Source organism: Mauremys mutica, chromosome 5, assembly GCF_020497125.1.
Source record: "Mauremys mutica isolate MM-2020 ecotype Southern chromosome 5, ASM2049712v1, whole genome shotgun sequence".
Lineage (NCBI taxonomy): Eukaryota > Metazoa > Chordata > Testudines > Geoemydidae > Mauremys > Mauremys mutica.
The window spans coordinates 11,171,322-11,183,601 of NC_059076.1; positions in this window are offsets into that span (position 1 = coordinate 11,171,322).

Here is a 12,280-nt window from a genome sequence, read left to right on the forward strand (position 1 = left end):
TGACTGGTGGAAACAACTAAGACTGAACTGGGGGTAAGAACTGGACCCAGGCTGGAAGGGCGTCTGGCATGTGAAGATTATTAGAACCGCATATAGGGTGAGAACTTGCATGTAACCAGTTTCTTTAGTGTATTAAGCTTAGTTTGCGAGCTCTGTTCATTTTCTTAGTAATCTGCCTTGTTCTCTTTGCTACCTGTCTCTCTGTGCAGCTGGGTGTGGCCCTGCCTGTGTGCTTGGCTGGAAAAGCTGGGGACCCTAGCCCAGAAAGACGAGGTAAACGGGGGCCCAGGCTGGCAGAACAGTCTGCCTCAGTGGTGTCCCAGCACACCCGGTGACAGCCCAGGGGGGTCTGACCTGTCACAATGGGCTTGATGGTATTGGGTGAGGTCTGACCTCACACGGAACTCATTGGCTAGAGTAGTCCCTTCTGGTACTAAAAATTGATATGCTTGGACTTCTGTAAAATAGCCCCGTTCTAAAGATCTGGCCTAAAAATAAACGTGTGCAAAAGCTGTGAGCCTCTTAATGACACAGCTCTCATTTTGAAACACTGAGATCTTTATTTTAAAATAGAACAGATCTGTTCCTCTCTAGTTCAGTGTGTGAGACAGAGAATTACTAACAATGATGGAACAGATGCTGTTGCAGTGGTGAGTATATCTGAAGGTGATGGCAGATGCCATTCTGTGTAACAATAGCCAGTAAAAATGCAGGCATTACTACTTACCACAACTCCAAATGTGCTGGGCTGTTGGCAAGCTGGAAAATACACCATGCCATTATGCAAGATAAGTGAGTTGTGTTTGTGCATGGAATCAGGATCCTGAGTCTGAGACCAATAGATGTGATGTGATGTGTTCACTTTACACTAAGAGGTAGTGACTCAGGTGCCAGGTAACAACCTCTTTATGGTCTCAATACTTTCATTCTTCTTTCTAGAAGAAGACATTACTGTATTCAGTGCCAGAAAGGTAGAGAGCTAGATTAAAATGAGCAGAATCACTGAGGATGAGGTGGGAGCTCCCTCGTTGCTGTCACTGGCCCAGGTGGAGTTCCAGAGTCGATGGAAGTGCATTCGGGGATCGATGTATCACGTCTAGAGGAGACACGATATATTGATCCCCGATAAATTGATCGCTACCCGTCGATCCGGTGGGTAGTCTGGACGTCCCCAAAGCTAGGGCGGATAGGTCTCCTCAAGCTGGAGACCTTAGTGGTAGACATAACTGAGAGGCAGCGGGTTCAGTACATAGGATACTCACTTAGCAGTTGAGTCCTAGTCCTCAGCTGGTGTAAATAGTCATAACTTCACGGGAGTCAATTTACCCCAAGCTGTCTGAGGTTCTATACCTCGCTCTGCCACAGACTTCGCCATGTGACCTGGGACAAGCCACTTCCCCAAGCCTATTTCCATTCCCATCCTTTCTTTGAACCAGGGACCATCTCTTACTATGTGTGTTGCACCATGCCTGTCACCATGGGGCTGCAATCTTGATCTGGCTCTTCATTCAGCATTACGGTAGCACCCAGATGTGATTTTTTTTTTTTAAACTACTCCCATTTTACATCCAGCCTTGGTATCATAGAATCATAGAAGGGACCATTATGATCATCTAGTCTGACCTCCCGCAAGATGCAGGCCACAAAAGCTGACCCACCCACTCCTGAAATAATTCTCTCCCTTGACTCAGCTGTTGAAGTCCCCAAATCCTGATTTAAAGACTTCAAGTAGCAGATAATCCTCCAGCAAGCGACCCCTGCCCCATGCTGCGGAGGAAGGCGAAAAACCTCCAGGGCCACTGCCAATCTACCCTGGAGGAAAATTCCTTCCCGACCCCAAATATGGCGATCAGCTGAACCCCGAGCATGCGGGCAAGACTCTCCAGCCAGACACTCAGGAAAAAGACTTTCAATATCCCAACATTGACCCTCGGTACTAATTACCAGTGGTCGCACGTTATTGACCTATTGACTAAATCACGTTATCCTATCAAACCATTCCCTCCATAAACTTATCAAGCTTATCTTAAAGCCAGAGAGGCCCTTCACCCCCACTGTTTCCCTCGGTAGGCTGTTCCAGAATTTCACTCCCCTGATGGTTAGAAACCTTCGTCTAATTTCAAGCCTAAACTTCCCGACTGCCAATTTATATCCATTTGTTCTCGTGTCCACATTAGTACTGAGCTGAAATAATTCCTCTCCCTCCCTGGTATTTATCCCTCTGATATATTTAAAGAGAGCAATCATATCTCCTCTCAACCTTCTTTTGGTTGAGGAAAACAAACCGAGCTACTCAAGTCTCCTTGAGTATCAGCTATGTTGAGTATTTTTCTTTAGGATAAAATAGCTGTTTCTTTCCCTAGACTAAAAAGAGGATGTATAAACCTTACCAAACTCTTTCTAATGTAAAAACTAAAGCCAGCTAATACAGAGTGAATTGGCATTAGCACCAACCTGAAAGGAATTGGAAAACCCTGTCATCTTTCCGAATAGTATCTCTCTCCGTTTCAATCCCCTCTTAAATATGGGTATGAGACTAGAGAAAGATCAGTTCCCTTCTATAGTTCCAACTAAAACTAGTTTTCAAAGATTATAGAGACTTTCTCCTGTGATAGAAGCTGTTAATAGCTTCCATCTCGTTCTGAATTTTGGAGTTTGTGTTAGTCACTGAACATTATTCTCAGTCTTTTTTCTCTTTTCCCACAGATTTCACGAAATCTAGGAACAATACTATTGATTTAACATCTACATTTCTAATGACGTGCCAAGGGCATTCCTAAAGCATTCAATGTGGGTTCCTTCAGGGGAAACAATCACACTCTTTTTTTATAAATGAAACCTTTATATTAACCATTTATAAAGGGTTAATAAATGATCAATAGATGGTATAAGCCTGTTGAACATGAGGAGTAGCTGTGATAAGCGGAGCAGTAGAAGGTAATATAGATGGCTATAAACCATAATTTAAAAGCAATCTGACCTCAATAACAATTAACATCTATTGACTTATTAACCCTTTATAGGCTCCATATGATGGACCCTTAATATTAAGGGTGACCAGAAACGCTTGGCATCGAACCAAATCCATGCTACTTGCCCATTCCTCTGGAGGGAGGAGAGTGCTACAAACCTCTGACCTGCCAATCCTCTTTAAATCACACTAACCTGGGAGGAAAATATTGCCCCTATTGAAGTCAATGGGAGTTTTGCTATTGACTTCAATGTGGCTGGGATTTTACCCATGTACTTGAGACACTGAAGAATCAGACACAAGGTAGAATCCTAGAATCTCAGGGTTGGAAGGGACCTCAGGAGGTCATCTAGTCCAACCCCCTGCTCAAAGCAGGACCAATACCCAACTAAATCATCCCAGCCAGGGCTTTGTCAAACCTGACCTTAAAAACCTCTAAGGAAGGAGATTCCACCACCTCCCTAGGTAACCCATTCCAGTGCTTCACCATCCTACTAGTGAAATAGTGGTTCCTAATATCCAACCTAAACCTCCCCTGCTGCAACTTGAGGCCATTACTCCTTGTTCTGTGTACTTAGCAAGTGTGTAGTTTGAGTACTGGTGCAGCAAACAGATCTCTCCAAGGGCCTGGTCCTGCAGGGTGCACCATGCAGGGACACAGAGCTAGAGTCACCAATAGCAGACTTAAGCACTTCAAGGGCTGCCCATAAATTATGTAATGTATGAGGCGGTGGGCTGGACCTTAATTGTGTGTCAGTGTTAAGAGGTTAGTGGGTCTTGAAAATCACCCGAAAAGCGTCACATAATGTTTGGACAGCCCCTAAGTCCCTTTAGGTACTACTGTCACTCTCAAAACCTGATCCTGTAGGTGCCTAATTCCCCACGGGTGCTGGCGTTTCCACCAGTGGGCACATACAGAGCTGTTTAAGTCTTGGTGATGCCTCACAGCTAACAAGTTGCTTGGCACCTGAGCTCAAGCTCCAGCCCCGGTGGGAGGCAGGCTAGTTGGAGAATCCCACCAATCTCCCCAGCAGGGCCCAATCCATGGCTGTGCTCAGAGGACAGGGATCAAGCCCTGTACAAAAGACAGCTGGGGCAAGCAGGTCCGGAGATCTCTTTAGGTGCAGTCCTTGGGGGCTTAAGTTGCATCAGCCTGTGCCTATATGCTGCTGAGCAAACACTGCTGCCTGGAATATGCCCAGCACTGTGCTGCAGACCCACCCCTAGCATGCCCTCTAAGGGTATGTCTACACCACCAGAGTAGTTCAATTCTACTTAAATCGAATTTGTGGAACCGATATTACAAAGTCGAATTTGTGTATCCACACTAAGGACACTAATTCGACTTTGTGAGTCCACACTAACGGGGCAAGCGTCGACATTGGAAGCAGTGCACTGTGGGCAGCTATCCCACAGTTCCCGCAGTCCCCGCTGCCCATTGGAATTCTGGGTCGAGCCCCCAATGCCTGCTGGGGGAAAAATGTGTCGAGGGTGGTTTTGGGTAACTGTCATCATTCAACCATCACTCCCGCCCTCCCTCCCTGAAAGCGCTGGCGGGCAATCAGTTCGCGCACTTTTCTGGTGAGTGACAGCACGGACGCCACAGCACTGCGAGCATGGAGCCCGCTGCGATCATCGCTGCAGTTATGGCCGTTGTCAACTCCTCGCACCTTATCATCCACCTTTTTCACAGTCAGATGCTGAGAAATCGGGCGAGGAGGCTATGGCAGCGCGGTGAGGACATGAAGTCTGAGAGTGGCACAGACCTTTCACAAAGCACGGGACCCCATGCTGTGGACATCATGGTGGCAATGGGTCATGTTCATGCTGTGGAACGGCGATTCTGGGCCCGGGAAACAAGCACAGACTGGTGGGACCGCATAGTGCTGAAGGTCTGGGATGAATCACAGTGGCTGCAAAACTTTAGGATACGTAAGGGCACTTTCCTTGAACTCTGTGACTTGCTGTCCCCTGCCCTGAAGTGCAAGGACACCCGGATGCAAGCAGCCCTGACTGTGCAGAAGCGAGTGGCCATAGCCCTCTGGAAACTTGCAACGCCAGACAGCTACTGGTCAGTAGCGAACCACTTTGGCGTGGGCAAATCTACCATGGGGGTTGCTGTGATGCAAGTAGCCAATGCAGTCGTTGAGCTACTGCTCTCAAAGGTAGTGACCCTCGGAAACGTTCAGGTCATCATAGATGGCTTCGCCGTGATGGGATTCCCAAACTGCGGTGGGGCTATAGATGGAACTCACATCCCTATCCTGGGACCGGCCCACCAGGCCAGCCAGTATATTAACCGAAAGGGCTACTTTTCAATGGTGCTGCAAGCACTGGTGGACCATAGGGGACGTTTTACCAACATCAACGTCAGATGGCCGGGCAAGGTTCATGATGCACGTGTTTTCAGGAACTCTGGTCTGTTTAGATGCCTGCAGGAAGGTATTTTCTTCCCGGACCACAAAATAACTGTTGGGGATGTGGAGATGCCTATAGTGATCCTTGGGGACCCAGCCTACCCGCTAATGCCCTGGCTCATGAAGCCCTATACAGGTGCCATGGACAGTGACACAGAACTCTTCAACTACCGGCTGAGCAAGTGCAGAATGGTGGTGGAGTGTGCTTTTGGACGTCTCAAGGGGAGATGGAGATGCTTACTGACTCGCTCAGATCTCAGCGAAACCAATATCCCCATTGTTATTGCAGCTTGCTGTGTGCTCCACAATCTCTGTGAGAGGAATGGGGAGACCTTTATGGCGGGATGGGAGGTTGAGGCAAATAGCCTGGCTGCTGATTACGCCCAGCCAGACAGCCGTGCAATTAGAAGATCCCAGCGGGAAGCGCTGTGCATCCGGGACGCTTTGAAAGCTAGGTTCCTCAGTGAGCAGGGTAACCTGTGACTATTAAGTTTGTTTACAGAGAAGCTGAACCTTCCCCCGTTTCTTTACCCAGCTAATGTTGACTATCCTCTGCAGTTACATACCCCGTTCACCCCGTTCACCCCCTTCCAATGCACGCTTAAAAAATAAAATACATGGAACTTTGTTAATTAACACCGTTTTCTTTATTACTGATTTCGCAGTAAAGGGTTGAAACTGGGACACAGACTGTGGTGGGTAGGGTGTGTAGTGATGTAAAGACCGCTTCTAAACTCGAGGAATGACAGGCTCCTGCTCCTAGAGCGGTCCGCAGTGGCGGACTGGTTGTTTCAATGGAGCCTGCCATCCCTCCTTTTTGGAACACTGTGTGTGTGTGTGGGGGGCCTATGTGACTTTGTGGCGGGGGAGGACGGTTACAGATCCCCTGCTGCGTGGCTCTGTGATCCAGGATAAAGACCGCTGCATAAGATCTCTAACCACCCTCCCCCGCCACAAAGTCACATAGCCCCCCCCACCCAGAACATGAAAACCACCTCCCAGACTGACCAGGGTGCCTAGTGACTGCACTGTGTGTGTGACCTGCTGCTGAACCTGCCCCCGTGTCTGTACCCTGGTAAAGGTGACTGTCCTGTCCAATTACCAACCCCCTTCCCCCCCCTTCAAACACAGTCTCCTCTAAAAGAATATGACGGAAACAGTAATTAACAGAAAAGTATTTTTTATTATCAACTAGACAGTTAGGGGATGAAACTGGGACGGGGGCTTGGGTGAGGCGGGAAGGAAAGGACTTATTCCCAAAATTTTGATGAGAGCCGCCTTGTACTTGAGCACTCTGCAGGGGTGGAGTGACAGTTTTCACAGCCCCTGCTGCCCCTCCTTCTTGGTACTTTGGATGAGGGGGGTATGGGACTTTGTGGCGGGGGAGGGCAGTTAGAGAGAGACTGCAGTGGGGCTCTGTCCTCCTGCCTCCGGTCCTGCAGAACATCCACAAGGCGCCGGAGCGTGTCCGTTTGCTCCCTCATTAGTCCAAGCAGCGTTTGAGTCGCCTGCTGGTCTTCCTGCCACCACCTGTCCTCCCGTTCGCTGTGTGAGCGCTGCTGCTGAGAGAGGTTCTCCCTCCACTGGCTCTGCTGGGCCGCCTCGGCTCGGGAGCAGCCCATAAGTTCTGAGAACATCTCGTCCCGTGTCCTTTTCTTTCGCCGCCTAATCTGCACCAGCCTCTGTGAGGGGGATGCTGGGGTAGGTCGGGAGCCAGTCGCAGTTGTGTGATGGGGAAAAAGGGAGTGAATTCCTTACAAAGATACATTTTTGCGAACAATGAACATAGTCTAGTCTGTCTCTGTGAACAAGACCATGCACAGCACCTATCTCATGCACACTCAGGACAAGGTCGACTTTTCGGCCTTCGCATTCAGTGCCTGGGGTCTTGCAGTGGAGATCAGACAAGCGGGGCAGGACAGCAGAATTCGTGTAGCAGGCAGACATGGTAAGCCGTAGACTTTTGGCTGCTTAAAACGTAATTTATAGCAGTGCCCTCCTTTCACGGTCAAAGCAATGGTCATAGCGTTTGCAAGATCCTGCTGCCGGCAATCCGGAAAGCATGAACTCTGCCCCTGTCCCACCCCCTCGCGGCTGTCCACAGGAAAGATCCCTGTATGCTGCCCCTGTCCAGCCGATTACAGTTATGTAAAGGAACAGGCAAGCAGTCCCAATACTAACATTCCCCTAATTCAAAGCAGGCCACCATGACCGAGATCACCCTGATGAGGATCAGTGACATAGATAAAGACCGCATGCTGTGTGAAAGCCAGCAAAAACCAGGGCCCTATGCCGCCATGCTCTGCGAGGCAATGATACCCGAGTAGCTGATAGCACACTTTTCCGCGCCAGGCTACCACGGAGGATGCAATAAGGCCGCTCTCCCCAGGAACCTCATGCAGAGGCTTTTCAATTACCTCCAGGAGAGCTTCGTGGAGATCTCCCATGAGGATTTCTGTTCTATCCCCGTACATATTGACCTTCTTTTCACATAGTTAATATTCCTGTTCTGTTAAAAATAAATGTTTACATCTTTAAAGCACTTACCGACTGATGCTTCCCCTGATTCAGGGTCCAGGTTAACGGCTGGGGAGGGTTGGTAGGGGATCTCCGTGAGGGTGATGAAGAGATCCTGGCTGTCGGGGAAATCAGCGTTGTAAGCGCTGTCGACTGCCTCGTCCTCCTCAAACCCTTCCTCATCTTCCCTGTCTGCGAACATCGCCGAGGAACCGACCGTTGACACTATCCCATTCTCAGAGTCCACGGTCAGTGGTGGGGTAGTGGTGGCGGCCACACCTAGAATGGAATGCAGTGCCTCGTAGAAGCGGCATGTCTGGGGCTGGGATCCGGAGCGTCCGTTTGCCGCTTTGGTCTTCTGGTAGCCTTGTCTCAGGTCCTTGACTTTCACGCGGCACTGCATTGCATCCCGGCTGTATCCTCTGTCTGCCATGGCTTTGGAGATCTTCTCGTAGATCTTCGCATTCTGTTTTTTGGAGCGCAGCTCCGAAAGCAGAGACTCATCGCCCCACACAGCGATCAGATCCAAGACTTCCCGGTCAGTCCATGCTGGGGCCATCTTTCTATTCTGAGATTGCATGGCCACCTCTGCTGGAGAGCTCTGCATTGCTGCCAGTGCTGCTGAGCTCGCCACGATGTCCAAACAGGAAATGAGATTCAAACTGGCCAGACAGGAAAAGGAATTCAAATTTTCCTGGGGCATTTCCTGTGTGGCTGGTCAGAGCATCCGAGCTCGGACTGCTGGCTAGAGCGTCAGCGTGGTGCACTGTGGGATAGCTCCCGGAGCTATTAGCGTCGAATTCCATCCACACCTACCCTAATTCGATATGGCCATGTCGAATTTAGCGCTACTCCCCTCGTCGGGGAGGAGTACAGAAATCGAACTAAAGAGACCTGTATGTCGAACTAAATAGCTTCGTTGTGTGGACGGGTGCAGGGTTAATTCGATTTAACGCTGCTAAATTCGACATAACCTCCTAGTGTCGACCAGGCCTTAAGTGTGGGGTCCTTCCACCGTCCCTGAGCTGGGTGCATCCTCTCCTGGCCCAGTCCCGGGCTTTCAGACTCTCCCTATTCCATTCCAGCCCTTTTGACTCAGCTGCAAAGGGAGTGAGAATATCATAGGCGCTGACTCCGTAGGTGCTCTGGGGTTGGAGCACCCACAGGGAAAAATTGGTGGATGATCTGCACCTACTGTCAGCTCCCTGCCCTGCCCCCGCCCCCGCTCCAGCTCACCTCCGCTTCTGCTCTGCCTCCTCCCTGAGCGTGCCGCATCCCCGCTTCTCCCTCTAGCTCCCAGCACTTCCCTCCAAGCGCTGGGCAGAAGGGGGGATGAGGGGGAATGGGGCACGCTGGGGGAAGAGGTAGGGATTTGGGGAAGGAGGCCCATGGGGCAGGGAGGGGGTGGAGTTGGGATGGATGGGGGAGGGTCGAGCACCCACCAGCCCCAGGAAAAGTTGGCGCCTATGGAGAATATAACCTTTGACTTCTTAGTGCAGTGTCCATGTAGAGTTAGGCACAAAATGCAACTCAGTGAGCAGGGCCTTGGGAGCGTTTCTTCGAGCGGGGCTAAACGTGTGAGAAATGTGCTGAACTGGAAGTCAAGGATTGCGAGGTAAAACCCCATCAGGGCAAACCTGTACATAACAATCCACTTGCACTCTGAGCCTTGCAGAGGACCGAGGTACACGGGATATCCTGAACATGGTTGTGAACAAAGACGCCGACTTTTTTTTTCCAAAGTGTCAGGGGATGCTCGACCCCTGGCCCTGCCCCATCCCCCCCTTCTCCCTAAGGCCCTGCTCCCACCCCGCCTCTTCCTGCCCCGTTCTGCCCCCACCCCTGAGTGTGGTGTGTCCTCGCTCCTTCCCCCCAGCTAAACAGCTGATTGCAGCAGGCAGGAGGCATGGGGAGAGAGGGGGAGGTGCTGATCAGTGGGGCCCACCAGTGAGCGGGAGGCACTGTGGGTGGGGTGGGTGGAACTGATAGGGGAGCTTCCAGTGGGTGCTCCAGCACCTATGGTTGTGATCCTGATAAAGGATTTGGAAAGACAAATACACAAGCTGTGGCTGAGATTCTTGAGACTGACACACCCAAAATCTCTATTTTTCAGATAATGAGGAAAGATTGTCCAAGGACTAGAACCCTTCACTGACTCTAGTGGCCTGGGCTAATGTCCTTGCTCTGCAACAGAGTTCTTGTGTGACCTTGGACAAGTCATTTAGCCTCTCTGTGCCTCAGTTTCCCATCTCTAAAATTGGGATAATAGCATGATTCCATCTCCCAGATGGTGTGAGGCACTCAAATGTAACTGTAACTGGGTCCATATTAGATAAAGGGCCTGGTTTTATTTTATTTTTTCTCCTCTCCAAGAAGTGCTGAACATCCACCCTCAAAGTCAGGCCTCTTGAAAAGGTCTCCGTTTAGGAATCCAAGTAACCAAAATCACTTCTGAAAAGTTTTTGGCCCATTATGCTTTGCCTGTGTAATTGCAATTACCTTCCATAATCATCCCAGCAACAGGCTTATTTCAAACAGCAGCCTCCAGATGGCTACACTAATGAAAAATAATCAATATATTAACTTTGCTTTAGATCTACAGCTGTAGAAGGCAGGCTCGAATCCTACAGCATCGCTCCTCTTGTCTGTTCTGGGAGCGATTGATTTTCCTCCACTAGGAGTATTTTATCGACTAATACAATCATGTTTCATCTTGGCATAGAAAATTTAAACACTAGACCTTTAATTCAATTAATTACCTATTAAGGACCAAATCCTGTATTCTTACTCAGACCAAACTCCCGTGGACTTCCATTATTAGCTGTTACAGTTGCGGTCCTGGGCTGCAGTGGGTGCTGCAGAGAAATGGTGAGAGAGGGTGGATGAAGCACTCCGTCGATGACAAAGGCTGGGCCTAAGGAAGCATTATTTGCTATTTCCACAGCTGCCAAGTTCCGAGGGGCTCAGGTGACAGTTGCTGGAGCCCTTTGTTATTAAAGGGCTGCATGGCTGGCTGCTGCTTCTGGGTTTGTGGCAGGGGGACTGTAGTTTAGCTCTTCACAGCTGCATCCTTGCCCTGGGTAGTCCTCTGGTTCCAGCCCTCAACTCCTCTCCGCTATACTGGCCTCCATGCTCACTCAAGGAGCCTGGGACAGCCTGGAGGTGAAGTAAGGGGGTGGTGAGTTGTCTAAGGGCTTCTTTATCCCAACTGGACCGACACTGGGTCCCTCAGGTCATAGTGGTGCTGTCACCTCACGCTTCACCCTCCTCCTGCCTGGAACAGACTGAACAAGAGGAGCGGTGACATCAGAAGCGGACAGACCATTGTTGACTTGTGTTGCTGGGGCCACAGAGGCCTGGAGAAACCACTGAAGGCAAATGCCTTCTGCCTACCCATAGCTCAGCGGGGCAGTGGCCTACGTGCCATGATCTCGCCCTTTGTGGTGGTGGGCGCATATGAAAACAGGACCGTGCATTGGCCCTGCAGTGGTACTAGCCTAACACTCCCCGAAAGAGGGGTAGGCTGCAGAAACACTGGCAACTGAGCGGGACCTGTAGGGGATTCACACTGGCCCAGAGATCAGGTGTGTTGCGAATGTCACCCAGCATTCGCCGTCTCCTTGTTAATTCCCTCTCCAACCCTCGGGGGAGCACAAAGCACCTCTCTCTTAGAAAAGGCTGATATTAAGGGGCTCTCAAATTCAGGCATAGAAAGTGCACTTGTACCCCAAAGCTAGTGTCCTCCAGCATTGGTGGGAGAGCGAGGAGCTGCAGAACTCGTGCTTCTGGCTCGCCAGTAGCTGCCTGGTAAGCCTTGCAGTGGTGTGAGAGGCACTGTCCTTGCTCTTGGCATGAAAAGACTGGCCCAGCAGCCCAGGAGCAGGCTCCAGTATTGCTGCTGCTGTGGCTGTGTGTTTTCACTTTCCGCCTCATGTCCCTGGCAGAGACGAGGGCTGGGAGCTGTCCTGGGGAGTTAGCACCTCACTCCTTTTGAATTCCAGCCTCTGTAAGTGCTTAGCATTGAGTTGGGATGCCCACTTTAGCCACCTCAAGGGGGCCTGGGTTTTTTTTCCCCCCAGAGTCTCAACATGGACACCCAAAATCACTAGGACAGATTTTTAAGGGTATTTGACACCGACGTAGATAGCAGAATTTTTAAAAGCCCTCATCTGCATCATTCGGTGCATAGATACCTTTCAAAATCTGTCCCAAGGCATTTATGAAAATGTAGGCTCCAGCTCCCATTGAATTGGAGGGATTCGGAGCTTAACTCCTGCATTTGGTTTTGAAAATACCAACCAGGGTGCTATTTTCAAAATAAAAAATCAGGAGACGGTTGTGGCAACACTTTAGGGTTGAAAAATCAGACACAGGA